Source organism: Acipenser ruthenus, chromosome 8 (genome assembly GCF_902713425.1).
Source record: "Acipenser ruthenus chromosome 8, fAciRut3.2 maternal haplotype, whole genome shotgun sequence".
Taxonomy (NCBI): domain Eukaryota; kingdom Metazoa; phylum Chordata; class Actinopteri; order Acipenseriformes; family Acipenseridae; genus Acipenser; species Acipenser ruthenus.
In genome coordinates this window covers 58184284-58210002 of record NC_081196.1, presented here as the reverse complement: position 1 = coordinate 58210002, position 25719 = coordinate 58184284, and positions in this window count along the sequence as shown.

Sequence of the window (25719 nt, the reverse complement as noted above, 5' to 3'; positions counted from 1 at the left end):
CCCTGGGGGTCTGTAACAGATTCCCAAAGTCACCTGATTGATATCCATATCATTCTTGTTTCTCTGCCATCATGGGGCACACTGTTAACTCATTAAAGTATCTAGTAATTGCAGTACGGAAACTAGTGGGTGCAGCTGCAGTCTCAGGCAGACAGAACGTTCACCTCAGAATCAAACTCTACTCAGAGATATCATACTTTTACTTTCAGAAAGGGATTTCCTAACAACTTTTCAAAAATAATATCTATATTTTTTATATACTTGGCTAACTTGGCCTTGTTGCTCAACCGTACAAATGATAGTATATATATATAAAAATGATTTCCATTACACGAGAGTAGATGTTAAAACTTCATGCTGATTTGAACTCGGCTCTCGCCAAGATAAGCACCAACTAAGACGTAGCTTTACAGTAAACTAATGTGATCCATATGTGTCTCCATCCATTTACGTTTCCTTCCATATGATGATGTAGATATCCTTCTGTCTGGTGTTAATGGCTGAAGTGTAATGCTGGCTCCAGGGATCAGCTTATTTTGCCTCCCTGGCGCATCAGCACACACAACGGCTGCGATGCTGGCTCCGGGGATCAACCAAAGTGCGGCCTCCCCAGCGCATCAGCATGACAACCGTCTGGATTGAGCTAAGTAGGGTACATCTCTGGGGTTTTCAAGTGGGCACCTTCCATCCTCAGTGTTTCGTCGACTAGCCCACGACACCTCAAGAGGGCTCGACGGTGATTCTGGCGTCCCAGCATCACCCCCCTCCGTCCCCCACTCAACTCAGCCCAGCTTACTTACCTGTCCCCAGCCAGAATCTTTCCGTCTCAACCACAGCCAGTTGCTGCTCCTTTCTGCTGCTTCAGATAAGTTCTTCACTGTGCGACGCAACTCTTGGCCACTGAATCCGACGTCTCTGAGAAACCGGGTTGTAGAGTGTGCCACAAATCCTCGACAACCCACTTCCACTGGGTAAACCCGAACTCTCCATCCTCGCTGTTCCGCTTCAGTGGCTAGTTGAGCATACCGCAGTTTCTTCCTCTCATATGCCTCATCTACAGCATCCTCCCATGGCACTGTTAACTCTACCAGGTGAACAAGGCGTGCTGATCCAGACCACAAGACAATATCTGGTCGAAGGTTAGTGGTGGCAATCTCAGGTGGAAAAATAAGCCGTTGACCAACATCTGCCAGCATTTTCCAGTCTCTAGCAGCTTCCAGTTGTCCTGGGCGAGAATTGGTTTTAACACCTTTTCTTGGTGGTTGCTCTCCTGGGCGGAGGAATGTTGTCTTTTGTGTGTAATGTTTTGATGGAACAGGTGACAACTTATTGGTCATGTTACGCTTGTCTTCCAATGCTAAGGCCAAACATCGCAGCACCTGGTCATGGCGCCAAGTAAACCGTCCTTGGCTAAGAGCCACCTTACATCCTGTCAAAATGTGCCTTAATGTTGCAGGTGATGAACACAAAGGACATGAGGGATCCTCTCCTACCCAGAGGTTTAGGTTCTGTGGTGATGGGAGAACATCATATGTTGACCTGATGAGGAAACTGATCCTGCTCTGTTCCATTGACCATAGGTCTTTCCAGCCAATCTTGCGTTGTTCCACACTCTCCCATCTCATCCATTCTCCCTGCTTGGCCTGGGAAATGGCCTTTATACACCTCATCCTCTCCTCCTGCTTTTGCACCTTGTTGACTACCAGCTTCCTCCTTTGAGCTGGGGCTGCCTTGTGCCATGTAGGAGGAGTTGAACTGAAACCAAGACCCCCTCTTCCATGCTGAACTTGCCCCATGATATCACCAATTCGAAGGGCAGCCTTTGCATCTTCCACAGCTTTCTTTGCTGCCCACTTTCTTCCAGTTTTCAACACAGGTGCTGCCTCCCTTACGCATTTATCGCGTGACTCTACTAAAGTCATTTCCAGTCTGACCTTGGCGCACTTAAACTCCTCGGTTAGAGCAGAGACTGGTAGCTGCAGTATTCCTTTACCATAAAGTCCCACTCTGCTGAGGCAGCGTGGAACTCCCAACCATTTCCTGATGTATGAACTGATTAAAGCTTCCAGCTTCTCTACTGTTGTCAAAGAAACCTCGTACACAGTCAGTGGCCACAGCAACCTCGGCAGTAGACCAAACTGAAAGCACCAGAGTTTTAGTTTACCTGGTAGAGCGCAGCTGTCTATGCTCTTCAACCCTTCCACTGCTTGTTGTCTAACTTCTCCCACACGAACTGTGTCCTTTAGATCCCCGTCGTACCATCTCCCAAGACTCTTCACTGGCTTCTCAGACACTGTTGGTATTGCCTCACCATTAATGAAGAATGTTTTATCTACTACTTTGCCTTTAATTATAGAGATGCTCCTTGATTTAGTGGGCTTGAATTGCATTCGTGCCCATTCAATGTTATTGGTTAATTTGCCCAATAATCGATTAGTGCAGGCTACTGTTGTAGTCATGGTTGTCATGTCATCCATGTATGCTCGAATTGGTGGTAGTCGCATTCCAGAAGCCAAGCGCTCTCCTCCTACTACCCATTTTGATGCCCTAATGATTACTTCCATTGCCATGGTAAAAGCCAGTGGAGAAATGGTGCATCCTGCCATTATTCCAACCTCTAGGCATTGCCATGTAGTGCTGAATTCTGAAGTTGAAAAACTGAATTGCAAATCTCCAAAATAGGCTTTCACTAAATTTGTTATCGTCATCGGTACACTGAAAAAATCAAATGCTGCCCAAAGTAGTTCATGTGGCACTGAACCATATGCATTAGCCAAATCCAGGAATGTCACATGGAGCTCCTTCCTCTCCTTTTTAGCTGATTGAATTTGTTGCCAGATCACATTGATGTGTTCTAAGCAACCTGGGAAACCTGGAATGCCCGCTTTTTGTATTGAAGTGTCAATGAAGCAGTTCTTTAATAGGTAAGCTGACAATCTCAGCAATAATGCTGAAGAAAATCTTGCCTTCTACGTTTAATAGGGAAATGGGACGAAACTGACTGATGCTTGTAGAATCTCTTTCTTTAGGTATAAAGACTCCACCTGCTCGGCGCCATGCTCTTGGTATATATATATATATATATATATATATATATATATATATATATATATATATATACTGTATACAAAACATTGCATAAAAGCATTAAGACAACTTTGTTGTGGTATGATTTACATGAGATAATCACTTCGCTAAAGGGTTCTGAAACTACCATGGGTCTGGCCAGTCTAATAAATTTGGATTATTATTATTATTATTATTATTATTATTATTATTATTATTATTATTATTATTATTATTGTTGTTGTTGTTGTTGTTGTGATTTATAAAAAAAAAAAAAAAGAACATGGAAACCCGTGACCTGAGCTAACATTCACATTCCTATTAAAATCACTGAGCGGTACATGATTTAATAAATTCCTGTTATCACTGTCCCCTGACGCTTTTCATTTTCTTCCATAAATACTCTTGAAAATGTTTTTGTCATCAAGCTTTTTTTTTTTAAAGAACCCGGTGTATGAGACTCATGTCCATGCTCAGCCCAGTGAGGCATTATTGGTAGCAGTGGTTGTAATCAGTCTGTCCTGAGCAATGCTTTAGTTATTCATTGAGACTGAGCTTGTTTGTTTGTTCCCAATCAGATAGTGCTGCTGACCTCTGGATCCCACATGTGCAAATGCAGTGCGAGTTTAAAAGACACCAGTAAATGGCAATGTTTTCTTATTAATTAAACATGTTGCACTGCAAATATCCCACCAATCACAATACTACTACACTGTAATTACTATGTAGTTAGAGAGGCTTAATGTAAACTTTTACTAAGGCGACCAGATTTTTAAGTTTTTAAACTGGGACAGTATGGGGAAGCTGTTGGGTTTTTATTTTCACTTTGGCAATGTTTGATTTAATATCATATTGAAAGTGAATGTAGAGACTCAAGGTGATATTCAGAATGGAATATTTTACTTTCAAAAACTTTTCTTTGTGAATAAATTATCTTATTGTCTTTGTAATTTCATTTCTACACATGTATAATTACTACATTACGAAGTAGCAATTCAATAATATAATTCAGAGATTCTAGTTTAAGTAATTCGAGCCCTGACATTTGACTGTTTTGTTGAAGGAAAAACATATTGTAGTGTTGCATGTGAAACAAAAGCAGGCTCCACACAGACAGTATGATTCGAATCAAGCGGTTTGTTTAATACAATAAAATTAAATAAAAGGACCACTGTCAGCCGCGGACTACGTCCAAAATAAAATAATAAAACCTGTCTCCCTGTCTAACTCCATCTCTTGTACTATTGTATTTCATTATTGCTAAAAACAACATAAAATGTATACTTAAAGAAATACAGAAATGTTCAGAAGCTTTTAAAATATTTTTACAACATGAATTTCACAAATATAACTAGTTGAAACTAATTATTTTGTGTTATTCACTAACATACATTTCTTAGAGGGTATCTGTGAACTGAAAGTGAATATATTGAAAATATGTTTCCAAATACTTTTGTCATATTTTACAGCCCCCCCCCCCCCCCCAATTATTTTGATGCACAGTGTTCAAACCACGACAAGCTTCAGTGCACTGCGTTGTAAACATGGCACGGTGATGTGACATGACAGCATTGATTTCCTATAGCTACACACAATGCAAAGTTGTTTGCACGCAGATATACAAATACCATGGATGAAGAGAATATCTCCAACACAATACAGAGTGATGATTCAGACGAGGATAGCCGCCAGTTCGTTTTAGCAACAGTTAGTGGCTAAACCCACCCGCTTCTCCTGATTTGCACTGCACTGTACAGTCGCTTTTTAATGCTACTGGTCGTTCAATCTTCCCTTTAGTCACATCAAGTATCATTGTACTGTAATAAATTAGATATGGTAGTAACACAGCAGCCTGCATGGAAATACAATATTCTGTTATCGTCGTGACGATGCTTCTGTCAGGTAGTGCAGTGTACTGTTTAATATCCCGAATTATGCCTGCAAGGCGATCATGATATAAAGTTGGTCCGTCTACATTTGTATAAACCCTGAATTGTAGGAGATAGCTGCCTCTAATATTTTGGGATAATGCTCCTCTTATGTTACTAGAATCAATAGAGAAAAAGCTCTGCAATCTTTTGTTTCTACTTTATTGCAAATTGAAATTCTTCTGCAGCTCAAGATGTTACAGCAGTCAAGCATGTTCTCACAAGTAGAACGTTAAATTATATCAAATGCATAACTAAATGTTCATAGTAATAAATATAATACTACAGTATCTCCCATAATTGTGTATTCCCAGCCAGGACCAAAACATGTATACTCTGGGCTAATAAATTAATTTGACATTGTGATCTCCAATCAAACTGTTTTAAAGAAATCTAATTCAACTATCTTGATAGGCAAGTTAATGACAATAAGAAATACTACAGAAGTCCAACCAAAAAAAAAAAAAAATGAAGTATCAATCACACCTGCTGTAGAAAGAGCTTCACAAATGAATTTGGTTTTGTTTTGGGCCGTTTCTTGGGGAAAGTTCTGATTTATGTCACTGTCAAGTTTTAATCCATGCAACACAACTCTCTCAGATTGAGTTCCATTGATTTTCTATAAAAATGTCAAGAATTCAATGCTTCATGGTAACATTGAGACTGTTATGAATAATCCTTTCATGAAGAAGCCGATTTTTCTCTTCTTGCACACATAGGTGAACACTTTTGTGTTTAGTACTATGTTTTTCAACCAGAGTATTACACATTGAATCAACCTGTATAAGACCCAATCCGTTTTTACAAGCTAGCAAGCTAAATAGTCGACTGGTCTCTTCAAAATAATACTTTTTATCAAACACCTCCTTAAATTAAATTAGCCATTCCAGTTTGACCAGCACAACAGACTTATAAAAGTGTGACAAGCCTCGCTCCGCCATACATCCCAACTAGTCCCAAGTGTCTGACTCTATACCCCATGTAAACTTGAACACTGCCATTAGTCCTGATCCACGATCATGTAAACCCAGTGATTGTCACATGATTTGAATGGAATGAGGAAGGCTGTTGAATATATATAATAATAATAATAATTTATTTCTTAGCAGACGCCCTTATCCAGGGCGACTTACAAGATCTCACATTATTTTTACATACAATTACCCATTTATACAGTTGGGTTTTTACTGGAGCAATCTAGGTAAAGTACCTTGCTCAAGGGTACAGCAGCAGTGTCCCCACCGGGGATTGAACCCTTGACCCTCCGGTCAAGAGTCCAGAGCCCTAACAAAATGATAATAGGATAAAGTGATAATAACTCAATATTCAGAATCAATTGCTTTTTAATTTGTTGAGATTTTAAGTTTTTATGCCTATGTTTTTATTTATTTTAATAATGGGTATTTTAACCCTGACGAAAAAAAAAAGTTTTGTAAAAATGACCCGAAATGTAAAATGTGCTCATTGGAATAGCATGACCTTTTAGATAACCACATTCCTTTTTACATTTTCATTCAACATTGCTGTTACATTTCACAGTTGCATTTTAGCAGTGTCAATCACACTGAATTTGGTGGGAATTACACCATTAGCTAATCCACTAGTGTGCAGTTGTCATCGATTACACTTGACTGCTAGCATAGTTAACAGTAGCTGCAAGAACATAGCTGATCAGTGCATGTAACATTTAGCCACGACTGATGTCAAATGCCTGGTAAACATCCTTTATGAATTTAGGAAAAATAATAATAATAATAATTTGTACACCTCTTTTTTTTTTTTAGCAACTTGACAGAGAAAGGTCAATGACAAAATAATGTCACAGAAAGCAATGACAGAATGGGTGTTTAGCTGATCCTATTAGCCTTCTCTGCCAGAAAGGAGCATTCAATTTCTGAAACAGTTTATTTAGTTAAAAGTTTATTCCTTTTGTGATATCAAGTTAATTTCTCATTTCAACTTTTTTCTATTCTCATTATTGGTTTACTTAAAATTGTATGAAGGGAAAAGGAAATGATTACAAAGTAAATGGGAAACCCTCCAGTTGCCACATGCAGTTTTATAGCTAGAGTAGAGCTTTCTCTAATTAAAAATCTTAAATTAAATTGCCTCCTCGGGAGGCTAATATCTTTAGCATGTACAGTACAGATAATGACAGTAGATATTAGCTATTCTTATTAAGGAGTTTATCTTTTTTGGTTTGTATTAAGCCCCAGTTTTCTACTCTGATGCATTATGAGCATCAACAATTTACTCAAAGCCTCCATAACAACCTATTATAACAACCTTGACTTGAATAAAGAAGGAAAAACATTGAACAGTAAAATAGCTTGCATCACTCGATTTTCAAGGTGTGGTATCCGAAGCATAACCAAGTACAGAGAAACATTGACAAACCCAGGACTGGAAGACCCAAAAAGCTGTCTAACAAGGATGAGCAACACTTGAAGATAATATCCTTAAGGAATAGAAAGAAGACAAGCATTTCCTTGACAACAGAACAAGTCGTTGTCTATCAAATTAACAGTACAACACTAGAACAGTAAGATATCGGAATCTACCCCAGGGTACAGTGCCTTGCGAAAGTATTCGGCCCCCTTGAACTTTGCGACCTTTTGCCACATTTCAGGCTTCAAAACATAAAGATATGAAACTGTAATTTTTTGTGAAGAATCAACAACAAGTGGGACACAATCATGAAATGGAACGAAATCTATTGGATATTTCAAACTTTTTGAACAAATAAAAAACTGAAAAATTGGGCGTGCAAAATTATTCAGCCCCCTTAAGTTAATACTTTGTAGCGCCACCTTTTGCTGCGATTACAGCTGTAAGTCGCTTGGGGTATGTCTCTATCAGTTTTGCACATCGAGAGACTGAAATTTTTGCCCATTCCTCCTTGCAAAACAGCTCGAGCTCAGTGAGGTTGGATGGAGAGCATTTGTGAACAGCAGTTTTCAGTTCTTTCCACAGATTCTCGATTGGATTCAGGTCTGGACTTTGACTTGGCCATTCTAACACCTGGATATGTTTATTTGTGAACCATTCCATTGTAGATTTTGCTTTATGTTTTGGATCATTGTCTTGTTGGAAGACAAATCTCCGTCCCAGTCTCAGGTCTTTTGCAGACTCCATCAGGTTTTCTTCCAGAATGGTCCTTCCATCCATCTTCCCATCAATTTTAACCATCTTCCCTGTCCCTGCTGAAGAAAAGCAGGCCCAAACCATGATGCTGCCACCACCATGTTTGACAGTGGGGATGGTGTGTTCAGGGTGATGAGCTGTGTTGCTTTTACGCCAAACATAACGTTTTGCATTGTTGCCAAAAAGTTCGATTTTGGTTTCATCTGACCAGAGCACCTTCTTCCACATGTTTGGTGTGTCTCCCAGGTGGCTTGTGGCAAACTGTAAACGACACTTTTTATGGATATCTTTAAGAAATGGCTTTCTTCTTGCCACTCTTCCATAAAGGCCAGATTTGTGCAGTATACGACTGATTGTTGTCCTATGGACAGAGTCTCCCACCTCAGCTGTAGATCTCTTCAGTTCATCCAGAGTGATCATGGGCCTCTTGGCTGCATCTCTGATCAGTCTTCTCCTTGTATGAGCTGAAAGTTTAGAGGGACGGCCAGGTCTTGGTAGATTTGCAGTGGTCTGATACTCCTTCCATTTCAATATTATCGCTTGCACAGTGCTCCTTGGGATGTTTAAAGCTTGGGAAATCTTTTTGTATCCAAATCCGGCTTTAAACTTCTCCACAACAGTATCTCGGACCTGCCTGGTGTGTTCCTTGTTCTTCATGATGCTCTCTGCGCTTTAAACGGACCTCTGAGACTATCACAGTGCAGGTGCATTTATACGGAGACTTGATTACACACAGGTGGATTCTATTTATCATCATTAGTCATTTAGGTCAACATTGGATCATTCAGAGATCCTCACTGAACTTCTGGAGAGAGTTTGCTGCACTGAAAGTAAAGGGGCTGAATAATTTTGCACGCCCAATTTTTCAGTTTTTTATTTGTTAAAAAAGTTTGACATATCCAATAAATTTCGTTCCACTTCATGATTGTGTCCCACTTGTTGTTGATTCTTCACAAAAAATTACAGTTTCATATCTTTATGTTTGAAGCCTGAAATGTGGCAAAAGGTCGCAAAGTTCAAGGGGGCCGAATACTTTCACAAGGCACTGTATATTCCAGAAACTACCCCAGAGTAGATTCTGGGAGGCCCCAGAATGTACCCGGGTATAATCTCATAGGGGGTATAATATGGGAGGTTACTTCGGGTCGAACGAGACAAAATGCTTGATGGGCATTCATAAGCCGACAAAGTAACAAACAGCCATACCTGTGTGAAGGTTTCATTTCTACAAGGAACTTGCGAGCCATTTCATTGCACTCTCTTTAGCCATATTTCTGTTGATTGAAACAAACCATGAGCCACATTGCAGCAGGGATGAAGAAACATTTGCTCTAATCAACGTTTGGCCAGAGAAGCTTGGATTGAAGCGTCCGTAACAAGCACCATTTTGAAAGCCTAAACAGATGAAAGAGTGGGCTTGTGAACGTTGCTGCGTCTGGGGCATTGTGTACACTGGACAATTTCTGCAGCTTCTCAGATTGCACATATGCCTTAGCTTGAGATTTAAACTACCCCTAGGTCCAGTACTTTATAAATCTGTACAATATAGCCCTTGACCATGCTGCTGAATTAATAATGCAGAGGAATAATTTCCTGGTATAAATGTAGAGTCTAATTTGCAGTATTTACACCTATACTGACTAGCTACATGCTCATGGAAACAACTTCTCTGGTTTTAACACCTATTTAATGATGTATTTATATTGTCTGTTTCTGTTTTTGCTAACAACAACACATAATCTAGTTTTCCATGTTTATTCTTAAAATGTAACTTTAGCTATTGAATATGTAAAAATCCTTAATCTGATAAGCTTTTCTACAAGCTTGTCTACAGAGTTTTTCTCTTTTTTTTATATCCCTCTCATTTAGGTGTGCTTATGGCTCCCTGTTACATATTCTAATCCAGAAAGTCTCTCTAAGTATTACTATGACAAGTTTAATACAGTTACAAGGTTAAGTGATATCACACATACATGGCTTTAGAGCTTTAAATATAATTTCACTTTTAATATTATTATAAAACTTGATAATGCAATAGATGTGTACACTGAGGTGGGCAACAGTAAAGTACTAATGGGACACGGTCTTGGGTGTAATAACCTTGTTTTACTGTTTTTTTAATGGTTCATTTGGGTTAATGCCTGAATTTGTGCAGAGTTGGGGCTCCAAAAACATTATTTGAAGTGACAAAGTCAGGGTGAGTGAGCATAAAGACAGCAATTTTATTTATTTAAGTATTTATTTTTGTATTTTTTTCTGTTTTGCTATCTTCCAGTTCATTTAATTGTTCTTTATCCAAATTGGCATGTCTACTTACTACTTTTGGGATTTTCTTTATGGCAGTTGGTCACTCAGTTTTATTGTTACAGATTTACCTCTGTGTAAAAGTCGCAGCCAGCGGCGTGTGATGTTATGCAGGAAAGGAGTTGGTGCAAACTCTCGTTTTTATTAAGAACAAGAACAAAACAAGAAACCAAAACAAAAAGAAGAAACTATATACACTACTAAGAACTTTAACTATTGGCATGTCAAGCACCAATTAGGCTCAGCAAGGCTTCAAGCTATCCCTTGACCTCTCTCTCCTCGACTGCCCAGAAATGCCAGCATTTATACCTGAACAGATATGCCATTCCCCCTGACTAAACCAAGTGAGTGGTTGCTTCTATAAACTGTCAAACATTTAGAATAAATACATACTTCCAATACTTTAAATCCTAATACACTATCATTATAAAACAAACATACAAACAGGCATGTGTATCAAATACATAACACTTTAAGCAAGCACAAGATAAACAATGCAAAAAATACCTCCCCTTTATATTTACATAATGGTGTTGCCCTGACTACAGGAAGTCAGGACACAGGTAAGTATCAAAAGACTCACCCAAGATGGTGTTTTTTCACTTCCTCCCACAAAATGGAGGACCGCACTACTCCATGCAACTCAGGTAAGTTAAACAATTTTACAGCATATTTCGAGAGGAACCTTGGCCCCCATCGGTTTTACAGTTGTGTCTATTTGCTTTGTACTGGGCAAGGTTGCCCCAATGATTTCTTGAAACTTGGCTTGTGTTTTTGATATCTCCATTTGTTTCAGATATTATACACAGTAACAAAGAAAGGTTTGAAGGTTTCTAACAACTAGATCCACACAATCCACTGAAGATGTGCACCTTTCCAGTGTATTAGTGCCTCAGAAGTGGCAAAACCTATGAACCCCTTTTCCTTCTTTCCAGAAACCTCTCTGCTGCAGGACAATAAATTACACACAAAAAGTAAGTAATTTTTTTTCCCTCTTTTGTTGTGGGTGCAGTTATATATTTGTTTTAAAAGTCACAACATTTAATTAAAGTACAGTTAAAAGAAAAGTCCAAACCAGTCCATTGCTGGTTTTACAATGTGAAGGGCCTTGCTCCATCACACTCTGTAACTGTAAACAAGATGGCTACCAGTACTTTAAATTATGAGAGGCCGCACAGTGATTTTGAATATGTGACAAGGCTCCAACTGTCCGTATCCATCCAATATATGGACAACTGTAACCTTGATCGACCAATTACATTGCTTGTTTCATGTTCCATTGCCAGCCCTGGATTATAATTGTATATATACTGTATATGTATTTTACACACTGTAAACAGCACCCTTTCAGTCAAATCCCCAGTGTTGTAATCACTTTCTTATAATAACAACTGAAATGAACCAGCTGTGGATTTGAGAACTAAACGACAATTGTCTGTGGAGCATTGGGAACTTGCATTTGCTGAAATTCACTTGCTACAGCCCGCTGTTTCAATCCTGTAAATTAATATGCTTCATGTAATCTTGGCATTCCACATAATACACTACAAATACTGCTGGCCACAACTCCAGTACTCTACATATATAGATAGTGTTATGTATGGTGTTATAAATATAGTGTTATAAATGTTTCAGTTTCTGTGTATTTCACATGAAAATGTGAGTTCAATGTATTGACCAGGGCCCGATTTTAAGGAAACGAGGTAACATGCAAACATAAGGGCAAAGTGCTGTATGTTTTGCTCCCCTTCACATTGGGGTTTTGAAGGGAGTTTGAACTGGGGCTGGCTGGAGTCAGTTAAGTTGTCCAATGAAGAAAAAGTGGGAGTCCAGAAGCTTCAAGCATATCAAGAGCAACTGACATTCCTTTTAAGAAAACAATAGCCCTAGTGTTTGTCTTTGCTGTGACTTTGATGCACAAAAAGCTGTTCTTTATTGCCATAGCACCATTTGTTAATGACGCATTTAGAAATATTTACATTCATTGAACAGTTCTGGCATACATGTATGTGACTGCAGTGTTTCATTATATTCATAAACACTCATTACCGTTTTATCGTTTCCAGCCTTTGCAATAAATAGTGTATTTAAGATGTATATGGGACCTGCAATTTGGAACGTGGGTTCATTAACTTTAGAGCTGCTGTGAAAAATAAATATTTGAATGAAACATTTTTTTAAATACAAAGGCTGACATCAAAATCACTCAAAGCTAACATGCAAATGAGGCCACAGTGATGCAGATCTGGCACTAACGCACATGAAAAATGACGGGGCAAAGCATGTCACCAAAATCATTACAAGGCAAATGCAATTTGCTCCTATTTGAACATTTGTCCCATCATCAAAATTGGGCTCCTATAATATAAAATGCTTACCATTTGAAAATCACATGCTGTGTGAGTGATCTCTACACACATGTGCAGGTATTCCATGATAGTTTTTATTAATACAGTGCACATAATGTATAATTTATTAATGCTTTTTCATTGTAAATTTTCATATAACACATCCTTAGGACAGGGTTATTTAAATAACTTAAATCAAGAGGAATACAACTTAATAACTTAAGCCAGCTCTTATGCAACCCATCTAAACTGTAGTCATGTGGCTGGGTAATAAGAGATTGGAATACACATTAGACTGCAGGTATGCTGGAAATTAATTTATTTGTATTTTTTTTATTGTACAACATTATCATTGAAATGACTTGTAAGTAAGAATACATGAAGGGAAAACAGTAGTACTGTTCTTACTGCAAGTTACCTTCATATGTTTTTATATGTGTTTTCAGGAGCTTTCAGTGGTCCAGTAGTCTCTCCAGCATGCACTGTATGCAGGAAGAATCTCCCGCTTACTACCAACTATGGAACTTGTATTGAATGCTGGGAGTTATGGGAGCTCTAGGGGGTCACAAATCTACACTTCTATTAGTGCATCAGTTAATTAATACTGAGACCTTCCTAGCCCTAAGACACAGTCATTAAAGTGTCAAAATACTGTATCAAAATAATGTTTACATAAATAATGTTTTCATTCTAATTAAGTGTTCATGAACAACACAGAGGTCTGTAACTGGCAGATAATGACCTGCGGGTAGGTATAGTGTGAAATTTGAAATTGGCATACCAGTATACAGTTTTTTGGTAGAATAGAGTGAAACTGTTGTTTTACTGTGCTCCAGCTCGATAATGTCAATTTTGCACATTTGTTGATTCTAGTGAAAGTGATATTGAAGTGGTTGTGCTGCTCTTCACAAGGTGATGTGAAACCACGAGCACCTTCAGGAAGCAGGTGTTTAAATTTTGATGAAGAGTATTTGCACATCAACAGATGGTTTAATAAAAATGTATAGACTACAACCTGGTTCACACATTACACATTAAGATAAAGTTCTAAACTGAATGTGACAGTTTTGACACTAGCAAGTGATCAGCTAAAACATAAGCATTTGTTATTCATTTATTTATAAGAGGCTTTCGCGGCATATCTCTCACAGCTGCTGCAGTTAGAACTGAAATCTTTATTCGCAGGTTTACTCCAGGGTATGAATTTTAATGTAATAAAAATGAATCACAGTGAAGCCTGTGGTATTAACTTTTAGCAACTAGCCAAGTACACTTCTGTATTAAACATGCAAACTACCATGCTTGTCAAAACATTTGCGATGTGGTCTGTATTGCAGATTTGTGATAATATTCTTACAGTAGAAAATATTAAGCTAATACAAATAAAAACAAATCTAAAATTCTGTTTTATTTATCACAAATTATACTTCCACTTACATAACTAAAGGGACGATTGCCAGTATGGAAAGTCTCAAGGCAATAGTGTTTGTCTTCATTGCCTAATTCCAACTTTCTGGCTTATACACAATGCAGCTCCCCGCTCCCTTCCGGGCTCATCATCTCTGAGACAGTGGCGCAGGAGCCAGCATATCAGTAGGATTCATGTTTGTCTTTCTGTGCTCAGTGCAGAGCCACTGTGCATTCTTCTGATGAACATTTCAGATTATTTGTTCTGTAGGTGAAACTTCATTTTCAGGAGACAGATTTTCTTTCTCTATTTTGCACATACATTTGAAAGCATAATGATATTCACGGCAATTTTTTTTTCTTCCAACACATAGACTATCAGTACAAAATATTACAGTTCTTTCCCATTAAATCCATCTGACCTCCACTGACTCATGACACACAACCTCAGTACACGAACTAGTCTAGCAAAAATGAATCCAACCTGAAAAATTATTTATATTCATAAAAGATTATAAAAGTAATTTGTATGTTTAGATATTACAGTTAAGAAACATATCTGAATGTTAACACTCATTAGCACAGAAACATTCTCAAACACACCTTGCTGTTAAATAATTTTGTTTTCTATACTTTGTGTGAGGCTTATTATCCCCCAGTGCAGATGAAATGGAGGCATGTGTCACACATTTTGCATATATCTGTCCATCTGTATATCCGTCCATCTCCATGTCACACTTACATGTATGCATATGTCTGGAAAACCTCTTATCCAGCTGTCATGAAACTTGGTGTTAACATTATTTAGCTTCAGTTATGGAAATGTCAGATTGTGAGGATCTATTGTAGGAGGGGGTTTCTGTCCACCTGGATGTCAAACTATACATGTCTTCATCATACTTGCTTATCTTGCCACAAGTTGGATGGATGGCTTTTTATTCACTTCCTGCATTACTGGAAATGGCCTCGTCAATGAAGTCGCATGTGCAGATGCAGAATAGAAAGTGAGCATGAGGCTCAGGTGGGTCCTTGTACGTTACTGTGCATACACCACAAGTAAAGTGGTAAAATAAAATCTGAAAAACAAGATCAACAGGAAAATAATAAAGCACTTGACAATGTTATAATAATCATATGTCAGAAAGGGGTTTATATTTATATTATTATATTATACCTTTCAGTCTGATAAGTAATTGTCAACGGTTCCAGGATACGTCATCCGTTTAAATGTTTTTTCTTTGGGCTTCCCCTGTGAGTATCATTTTAACCCCTCCCAGACTGGACTGTCTCTGCCTTGAAGACAGTATTTATTTATTTATTTATTTATTTATTTTACCATCAAAAGTTGGTCAATTTTACCTTACATTGCAGGAACCTGTGGAAGGGGGTAATTAAAAAAAAAAAAAAAATCAATTTACATATTCCAAATACTGAATATAAAATAATTAGTGATTTTTTGTAGAAAATGTCTTTATACATTTTATCAGATTTATATGTTGCATTTTAATTTCAGAAATGATTACCTTATACAGTGTTTGTACAGGGGTACCACCACACCTCTCACCAGTATTCTGTACATAACTTTTCCCCATTCTCTAACTATAGGTGGACTGGAGTGATTCTAGTGTTCAAGCCTTTTTTGAGCAAGTCATATTTTCTGTTATTGGATAAAAAACAACAAAATAAACGGCAAGAACTTTTAAAACATTTTGTACATTTTTCGAGCGAGGTAACCATTTGAATAAAAAAATAAGACAGAAAAAGAAACGTTTATATCGTGGTTAGCTGATATTTAAATAATTAAACCCAGCCACCATTGGCGAAACTCTGGAAATTCATTCATTCATTTCCCTGGGGAGCTGAACCCAAATCCTGGTGTCCGCAAAGAAAAACATATGAAATTAAATTGGTGCAGATGAGATAAACTGGTTTCAAATTGTTTTAAGAGTGTCAATGGACTTGCTACCCCTAGGCTATTTTATTTCCCTTTAAACACTTCTCACAAAGGGCTCTTAAGATGTATTCTGAAAGAAGTAGCCCTTTGTTTTCTTACTGTATTTATCCACTGGAAATATCTATCATTTGACTTTTTTTTTTATAAAGGCTCTTAAGAATTGTATGGTTTACGGTGTTCTAATATGTCTGTTTCACAGTCTAAATACTTAAAAAGTAGTTGCTGCCTCTCAAACACTCACCTGAATAAATAGATGTATATCATACATGTATTTAAAAAACAAATGTTTTAATTTTGCTTTCTTTTTAATTTGAAACCTTTTCAAAATGCTTTCCTGTAGTTTACTGTTATGTGTTCAAAAATAAATCTCATTCAGTTATTCTCTACTTTAGTGTAATAATGGAAGTACCTTGTAGCAAACGCATTATTTTCAAGTACACACTATATCACAAAAGATAACTTGGAAAAATGAAACTGCAAAACATTGCTATGGTATTTATTATTATTATTATTATTATTATTATTTATTTCTTAGCAGACATCTTTATCCAGGGCGACTTACAATTGTTACAAGATATCACATTATTTTTACATACAATTCCCATTTATACAGTTGGGTTTTTACTGGAGCAATCTAGGTAAAGTACCTTGCTCAAGGGTACAACAGCAGTGTCCCTCACTGGGGATTGAACCCACAACCCTCCAGTCAAGAGTCCAGAGCCCTAACCACTACTCCACACTGCTGCCCTGCTGCTGGTGAATACTTCATAAAGATAATTGAATATTTCGTGGTTTATTCATTTAAAAGTTTTGGGACAACTCTGGGGAACAAGCCTTGCAGCTTACTTGATCATACAGACCACAAGAACAACAGAAACCAGAGAAAATGATGCTGAAATATAGTTGTCCCAAATTCACTTACAGTGAAAATTGCCTCAGTGTCCTTAAGATTTATGGATAGAAGGGCAGACAGGGATGCTGATGATTTTTTTTGGTGTTGAAACAGGAGGCCTTTGATTAAGGCTATCCATCCAGGTCATATTCCTTTAAAATTATTCATGAAAGTTTCATAAGTTTCATAAGTTTCTCGGATATAAAATATATACAGATGAAGCTGCTTTATATCATGATTGCCGTGCAGGCATAATTAGCGATATAAGGCGGGTTTCACGTTTGCCTATGACAGCACATTAAAGTGCGAGGGGGAAAAAAAGAAAGAAAACTAACAGTGAATTAAAGAGCAGTGTTTTAATACTGTACATTTAGTCGTTCTTTATATTTAAACAAATGCATATAGTTTTCTACAGGACAAATACGTTTTGTATCATTAATTGGAATGAAAAAAAAAAGGCATGAACTGTCGACTGATGAGAACTGTCAATTAGGATTTTTTTTTTTTCGGTGTGCATTTGTACAAGACTAACTGTTAAAGAAGATAAATTTGGTGATGTTGGTGTTTTGTAACTGAACTTTATCCCGTTAAAACCGCCCACGCAGCATTTGCCCGATATAAACGGCTGCCCGCAATAACCCTGGACTGTGTACCTGGTGGGTACTGTGTGTGTGTGTGTGTGTGTTTGTGTGTGTGTATATATGTATATATGTATATATATATATATATATATATATATATATATATATATATATATATATATATATATATATAGTAAGACAGCAGGGAGGGGGTTAAAACCTCTCTGCAGAAAAACATTTGTTTTGTTAATTGTTTTGTTAATTGTTTAATTGTTAATTATCACCTGCACCTGGCTATGATTGAAAATTAGAGCCAGGTGCAGGGTTTATAAGGGGAGCAGTTAGTCTGCTCAGGGTGGCTCCTGAAGAGGGTAGAAGCCCGACTGTGCTGGTGTGTGGGTACAGCCGTAATTTAAAAGGAAAAAAGTTGAGTGAAGCTTTTTTGTGTGTGCGGTTTTGTTTGTTTTGTTTTTGTTACAGGTAAACAGCTTAGCTGTCCTGTTGTTTAGTTTAGGTTCCTGTTTTGTTTTAGTTATTGCTCAAAGAAGAGCTAGGTGTTTGTTTTGTTTATTTTGTTTTTGTATTTTCATTAAAAATAGCGCAACCGCGCTTTCAAAAATCCATTTCTGTGTGTGTTTTTAAAGGGGCAACGAACCGCGGTGAGGGTGATTCTATTACATATGGTGGCAGCGAGTGTGGGTGCCCCTAGAGACCCGAAAATGGATTTTAAAGAATTAATTGAGAGGCTATATAAACACACCGCTGCTCAGGAGGAGCAGATAAAGAAGATGGAGAGGCAGAGACAGGAGCTGGGCGTGGCCCCATTGATAATACAAGAGCGGGAGCCAACTGAACTGGAGCTGCTTCTTCAAAAGTGGGAGCTGCTGTCCCAAGAGCCAGAGGGGGTGGAACTGCCATCCCGAGAGCCAGAGGGGGTGGAGCTGCCGCTTCCAGAACAACCAACCGTGCAAGTGAGTCCGGCGTTGCCAAGGGATGTTCCCGGTCCCGTCATCGTGGACACCTGGCCGGAATGCCCAGACCTCCCTGCGCTGGACCTTGCTCCCAGGTCGCAGCACTGCCAGGCACAGTCGCTTGCCTGGTCCCTAACTCCACTCCCCCTGGAATCCCAGACGTCGCTGCGCAAGAGGCAGATGTCGCTACGCAAGGGGCAGAGGTCACTGGCGTTCCCCCTGCTGATTGCTCTGCTCCCCTTGCCTAGTGCTACGCTCCACCTGGGATTCCAGAGGTCGCTGCGCAGGTCCACAGGCGCACGCCTCTGCCTGTCAGGCCTGGCTCCCGGTCACCGGTCTGTGCTGTGGTCGCCCTGGACAAGCCATCTGGGTCCCTCCTCGTCGGTCCTGGGTCCCTCCCTGGAAACGCCGGAGGGACCAGCCCACCCTCAAGAACCGCCCGTGGAAGAGGGGGAAAATTGACATTTGTGGACTTGAGGGTGCGTGGTCTTTTAAGGGTGGAGGGAGGTGGCCGTTGTATGGCCAGTGTCTTGAAAAGACATGGGGGGGGATGTGTAAGACAGCAGGGAGGGGGTTAAAACCTTCCTGCAGAAAAACATGTGCGTAAGGCACATTTTGGTTTGTTTTGTTAATTGTTTAATTGTTTTGTTAATTGGTAATTATCACCTGCACCTGGCTATGATTGAAAATTAGAGCCAGGTGCAGGGTTTATAAGGGGAGCAGTCAGTCTGCTCTGGGCGGCTGCTGAAGAGGGTAGAAGCCCGACTGTGCTGGTGTGTGGGTACAGCTTTAATTTAAAAGGAAAAAGGTAGAGTGAAGCTTTTTTTGTGTGTGCGGTTTTGTTTGTTTTGTTTTTTGTTACAGGTAAACAGCTTAGCTGTCCTGTTTTTAGTTTAGGTTCCTGTTCTGTTTTAGTTATTGCTCAAAGAAGAGCTAGGTGTTTTTTTTTTTTTTTTTTTTGTCTTTTTGTATTTTCATTAAAAATAGTGCAACCGCACTTTCAAAAATCCATTTCTGTGTGTTGGGTCGGTGTTTTTAAAGGGGCAACGAACTGCGGTGAGGGTGATTCTATTACAATATATACAGTATATATATATGTAAACCAGTTAGGTTCATTCAACGCCCTATGATTTCCACCCTTGCCCTTCCACTGATTTGGGTCTCAAAGTAGCCTCTCTGCTAAGTGGTTTTGTAGACATTGTAGTGGTTGTCTGGGATTATAGGACATGCAATGCAGATATACATAAAGTTAAGGCAGACAAGGTTTTTCTTTTTTAAATGTGTACTTCATTGCTTGACTGGCCAAATCTGGTCTCAGCCATGACAGCTATACTGCATGACTAAACAATTTGACAGTAGTGAGGAGCTAGCCATCAAAGTGGTAACAAAAAACAATAACTTCAAGATTGTACTAATTGATGAAAGAATTAACCTATATTGTTGGAGCAAATGTGTGCTACGATTGCATTATCACAGAGTTGCCCCACTTTAGTATGCATATAGTAGTATTGAATTGCTGTTTTTGTATTATAAATATTATTATTATTTATTTCTCAGCAGACGCCCTTATCCAGGGCGACTTACAATCGTAAGCAAATACATTTCAAGTGTTACAATACAGGTAATACAATAAGAGCAAGAAATACAATAACTTTTGTTCAAGCACAGTATAAGTGTGACAAACCACAATTCAATAATACAGCAGATAATAGTGATAGTTACATCAGGATATGATTAAATACAAAGTACTACAGGTTAAACACTTGGCAGATTACAGTATTCTGAAGTACAGGATTAAATGCAGTAAAATAGGGGCAGATAAGAGCTAAATAAAGCACATTTACATGAAGGGTGATAGTGTCCCAGGATACAAACAGAGGAGTTCTACAGGTGCTCTTTGAAGAGGTGAGTCTTAAGGAGGCGCCGGAATGTGGTCAGGGACTGGGCCGTCCTGACATCTGTAGGAAGGTCATTCCACCACTGCGGAGCAAGGGTGGAGAAGGAGTGGGCTCTAGAGGCAGGGGAGCGTAGCGGAGGTAGAGCTAGTCTTCTAGTGCAGGCAGAGCGGAGAGGTCGAGTGGGGGTGTAGGGAGAGATGAGGGTCTGGAGGTAGCTGGGTGCAGTCTGGTCAAGGCATCTGTAGGCTAGTACAAGAGTCTTGAACTGGATGCGAGCGGTGATCGGGAGCCAGTGGAGCGAGCGGAGTAGTGGAGTTGCATGGGCGAAGCGAGGCAGAGAGAACACCAGGCGGGCAGCAGAGTTCTGGATGAGCTGGAGCGGACGGGTGGCGGACGCAGGGAGGCCAGCCAGGAGGGAGTTGCAGTAGTCTAGGCGGGAGAGTACCAGGGCCTGGACCAGGAGCTGGGTAGCATAGTTGGTGAGGAAGGGTCGGTTTCTTCGGATGTTGTGTATACTTCGGAATATGTGTATACTGTTATTTAAACATGTTATTTAAATGGTCTGGTTGTGGCAGTTGTATGTGTGGTTTGCTCTTTTTTTCTGCTGTGTACTGTACAGTGCTTGGTGATATGTTGTATAAAAAGCAGTATATAAATACATAAATAAATAAACCCTGAACACAGCTTTCATTGCATGTGTGTACACAATCAGGATTAACTGGCTTGAGTACAGAGCTTAATAAAGGCATAACAGATTCCGACAGGTACATAAACAGCTTCTTCTAAGTAATAAGTAAGGACATTATATTAGTTTTTTTTCTGAAGAAATGAGTTACGAGTAAGTTACATTTTTTCAGTAATGTGCCCAACACTGAACATAACATACAGAGCTACTGTAATTAAACTATTCAACATAACCCCAAAGATTAGCATATGCAGGTGTAGCCAAAACCAGCTGTAAAAATGGCGAAATATGGCGCACCACTCTCCGCAGTCACAAAATAAATCCTACCTTCTCTCTCCGAACTTCACAACAAATGATGTTACCTTGACATATTAGATGTTGAAAATCTACAACTTGCAGTACTATAGTTTATAACATGTAGACAAAATTAATTTAAAACTAAAACTCTTTTTAAATATTAAATATTGAACATAGAATAGCAAATCTATCATACAATAATTGAAATTGTTTTAAAGAACAACCGTATATGATTTATTTTCTTACTATGCCTTACTGTTTAAGGTGACAATTCCTATTTGTCTTAAGAATCTATACAGCATTGCTACTTATTTAAATGTATAGCATTTCCAGAATTATACATTAAATAAATAAATAAATGAGGCATTTCAAAAAGAGCATTTTATGTATATAACATTCATTTCAACGTCAGTCAATGTGCTTATTGAAAATGTCATATGAAAATGTCATAGGTTTTTAGTCTGGGTTCAGGCTAAAAACATTTAAGGTGGAATAACCAGGTAACAATACAGTGTACAAAATGTTAGTAAGTTTTTAATTTGTCCCTTTTATTATGTGTTTCTGGCATGCAGGCACATAAAGCAAGGACAATTTAACTTATTTGTGTCAAGCAAGGTTTAGCTAACTGCTGAAAGAAGGAACCTATAATGTTGGAGCAAGTGTGTTCTACGATTGCATTATCACAGACTTGCCCCACTTTAGTATGCAACATTATTTGCATTTGCACATGACCAAATCATCAAAAATAACATACAAAGCTACTGTAATTAAACTATTCTGCATATAAGATTGCAGATGATCCCAAAAATTCATCATGTACAGTGGTAGCCAAAAGCAGCTATTACAATTGCAAAATATGATGCCTTACTCTCCGCGATAAAACCAAGTTCAGTTAAGCTGTCCTGCATCTTCTGCACGCTAGAGGGCGATATCTGACTAAAAACTGGTTTGTCACAGATTGCTACTGAAATAGTGTTTTGCTGAAACTCGTGAATACCAAAAGCTTATACTGAGTTAGTCATTTTTGTACTTGCTGTATGATTGTGGTAACAGATAGATTATTGTATTTCTTGCTCTTATTGTATTACTTGTATTGTAACGCTTGAAATGTATTTGCTTACGATTGTAAGTCGCCCTGGATAAGGGCGTCTGCTAAGAAATAAATAATAATAATAATAATATCCCGAAGCCTATAAAATAGAGGATGAGGAGCATCCGGCAGTTATTTTAACATAAGGTGAACAACCACCGATTCGGCTAAAACGTTGTCTAATAGGAAAAAATGTGTTTTTAATATGTGTATGCACACCAACAGTAAGCAGAACAAATAAATAAATATCCCACTTCTCACCTGATGTTTCATTTGTTGTGTGTATATATGCAACCTACAGTAATTGTAAATACACTTTCATCATTTATTTCCACTTACTGTGTAGATGTGTGCATGTTAAAGACTGAAGTAATGACTGTGTGTCTCAACAACGCATTTCTCAAGGGTGACAAAAGTTGACAGTGTACAGTAAGAATTAATATTCAGGGCTACTGGTGAGTACAGTAATAAATTGTATGTTATGTATTATTTTGTTTATCTAGTATAACTATTGTATGAACTTTGTTTTCCCTTTAGAAGCAACTAAAGTAAATGGACTCACTAAGTTGTATTATTGAAATGAGCCCATTTTATGAATGTATGTCAGAGCCAGAAAAGTGTTTCCTTTGGGGGATTAAACTACTGAGGAAGGCAGGTTAAGTGCTAGTGGGATGTCTACAGCACAGGTTCTCAAACTGGGGGTTAGCACCCACTGGGAGGTCACTGACGGGTTTAGGGGATTCTTAAAACACCCACATCAAAAGTAGATTAGCTTGGTTCTTTATTTTCATTTTTTTATACCTGTAATGAATATTTTGTAGATAGTTGTTTTATAAAAGTCCATCTATGTGCAGTGTCTTAGATAGAACTAATGTCATGGTGTCATTATATTCTGCATTACCAATATTCGTTTTAAACGTATACTTCCATCTGATAAAAATCATCAGATTTAAAAACACATTTGACATGACACAAATTAAGATATATTGTGTTATTAAGGCTCTAGGGACAATTCAAAATGCAATTACCTGCATCTTGATGGCAAGGCATGTAACACATTAATCAAAATGTTGATAAATATTCCTGTTTGTAACAGACTGTATCCTTTTGTAAGGTAAATTATAGTTTATTCACGGATGCCCTTAGAATTGTTAAAATGCTTGGCGTCAATGTGAGATAAAGGGAGAGCTTTGTGCTACATTCCAAGGGTAAACTCTTACCTTACTGTTAAGTAAATTAAGCCTCCTACTTGGCACTGCAGAGTCTGAGAAATGCAACACTCAGCTGGATGTAACTTTCGCTTAAATCCCAACCCCACCGGCACAGCTAGAGTGCAAACGCAGGTCCCTTTAATGCATAAGATAAACACTTTAACAAAATACAGTAAGGCAAAACATGTTATATTGCTTTACATTAAGCAATACTCTTCTTCCAATAATCTTGCTGTTTTAAACTGCACCGTGCAATTTGCAAACATGAAAATGATTTTCGGCAAGCTCGGCATTAGGGGTTGGCGACATAGGCGGTTGCCTAGGGCACCAAATAATGGAGGCGCAAAAAAATGTGTAAATAATACTGTCCAACAGCTTGTGTGAACTCTATGGACTTCGAAAAAATTATTATACATTATAAAATACATTCACAGATAGGAAACTTAACATGGTATAATTATACATGCAGTGACTGACAGGGATATTAAAATAGGGCCATACTGTATTTCTAGAAATTCCACAGTATTTTACACTGTGTATATTATATCTCCCTGTGGCAAAGTGCCCCGCCCCTGTGTGCATTTGTGTGTTCTGTGTATGTATGTTGCGTGCGTATGTTAATGTTGGTGTATAGATTGGTACACGGGATATAAACGGGTCTGTGTTTCACGTATATTTAAAGTGTAGATTTGTATTTAGGCACGAGGAGAGCACAAATCACTTCACGTGCTGGTTAAATGTAATATGTGAGCACGGGGTTGCACAGAATTAATTCACGTGCTGGGATTCAAGTGAATAATTAATTAGTAATTGAATCCCAGCACAACAGTATAAATAGGCACATTTTTAGTCAGTCAGGGTTGGGTGTTCGGAAGAGGAGAACGGGTGAGAGAGAGAGAGAGAGAGAGAGAGAGAGAGGAATAAGTAGGAGTAAAATAAGAACGTAAATATTAGTGTTATCTGCTCACCGTGTTTTGTTCGTCTGTCTGTGCACTGTCTAGTCCGTTTTGTTCGTCTGTTTATTTTGGCTACAAGTGCCGTGTCCTGTGTTTTTGTGTTTCAAACCTTTTATTTTCTGTTTATTAAATGCTGAGCGCGATCACGCGCCCAGCTTATACCAAACCACATCTCTCTGTTTATTGTGTTCCTGTTTCTGGTCTGACGCCACCCACTCCGGCCGTCTTTGTGACACGTGGTGTCCTGCGTGGGATCGACAGCGCCTCCAGGACTCAGGCCAGAGCAGGAACCGCAGTTTGGATTTAAAAAAAAGAAAAAAAAAAAAAAAAATGGCAGAAGACGCCATCAAAGTGCGGGACTGGATGCTGGAGAATGCTGGGCTGGAGGCCCAGTCTCTGCCCATAGTCGTCCAGGCCCTGTGGATGATGGACAGTGAGAGATGGGAGGCCTATCAGGAGGAACACACCCCAAACACCTTGGAGGAAGGTGTGGAGTTTGTCCTCAGCTACCTGGAGGCAACCATAAATGGAACAGCAGCCCAGGTAGCAGGACCACCAGCAGAGGAGTACCTGCTGTCCCCATCTCCACCGGCAGAGGGTGAGTACCTGCTGTCCCCATCTCCACCGGCAGAGGGTGAGTACCTGCTGTCCCCATCTCCACCAGCAGAGGGTGAATGCCTGCTGGTTTTGCCTTCACAGCCCAAATGGGAGGAGCCCGAACGTCCTACGCCTGAGTGGGAGGAGCCCGAACGTCCTACGCCTGAGTGGGAGGAGCCCGAACGTCCTACGCCTGAGTGGGAGGGGCCCGAACGTCCTACGCCTGAGTGGGAGGAGCCCGAACGTCCTACGCCTGAGTGGGAGGAGCCCGAACGTCCTACGCCTGAGTGAGAGGAGCCCGAACGTCCACAGCCCAAGAGGGGGGAGTCGGTGCGTCCACAGCCCAAAAGGGAGGAGTCGGTGCGTCCACAGCCCAAAAGGGAGGAGTCG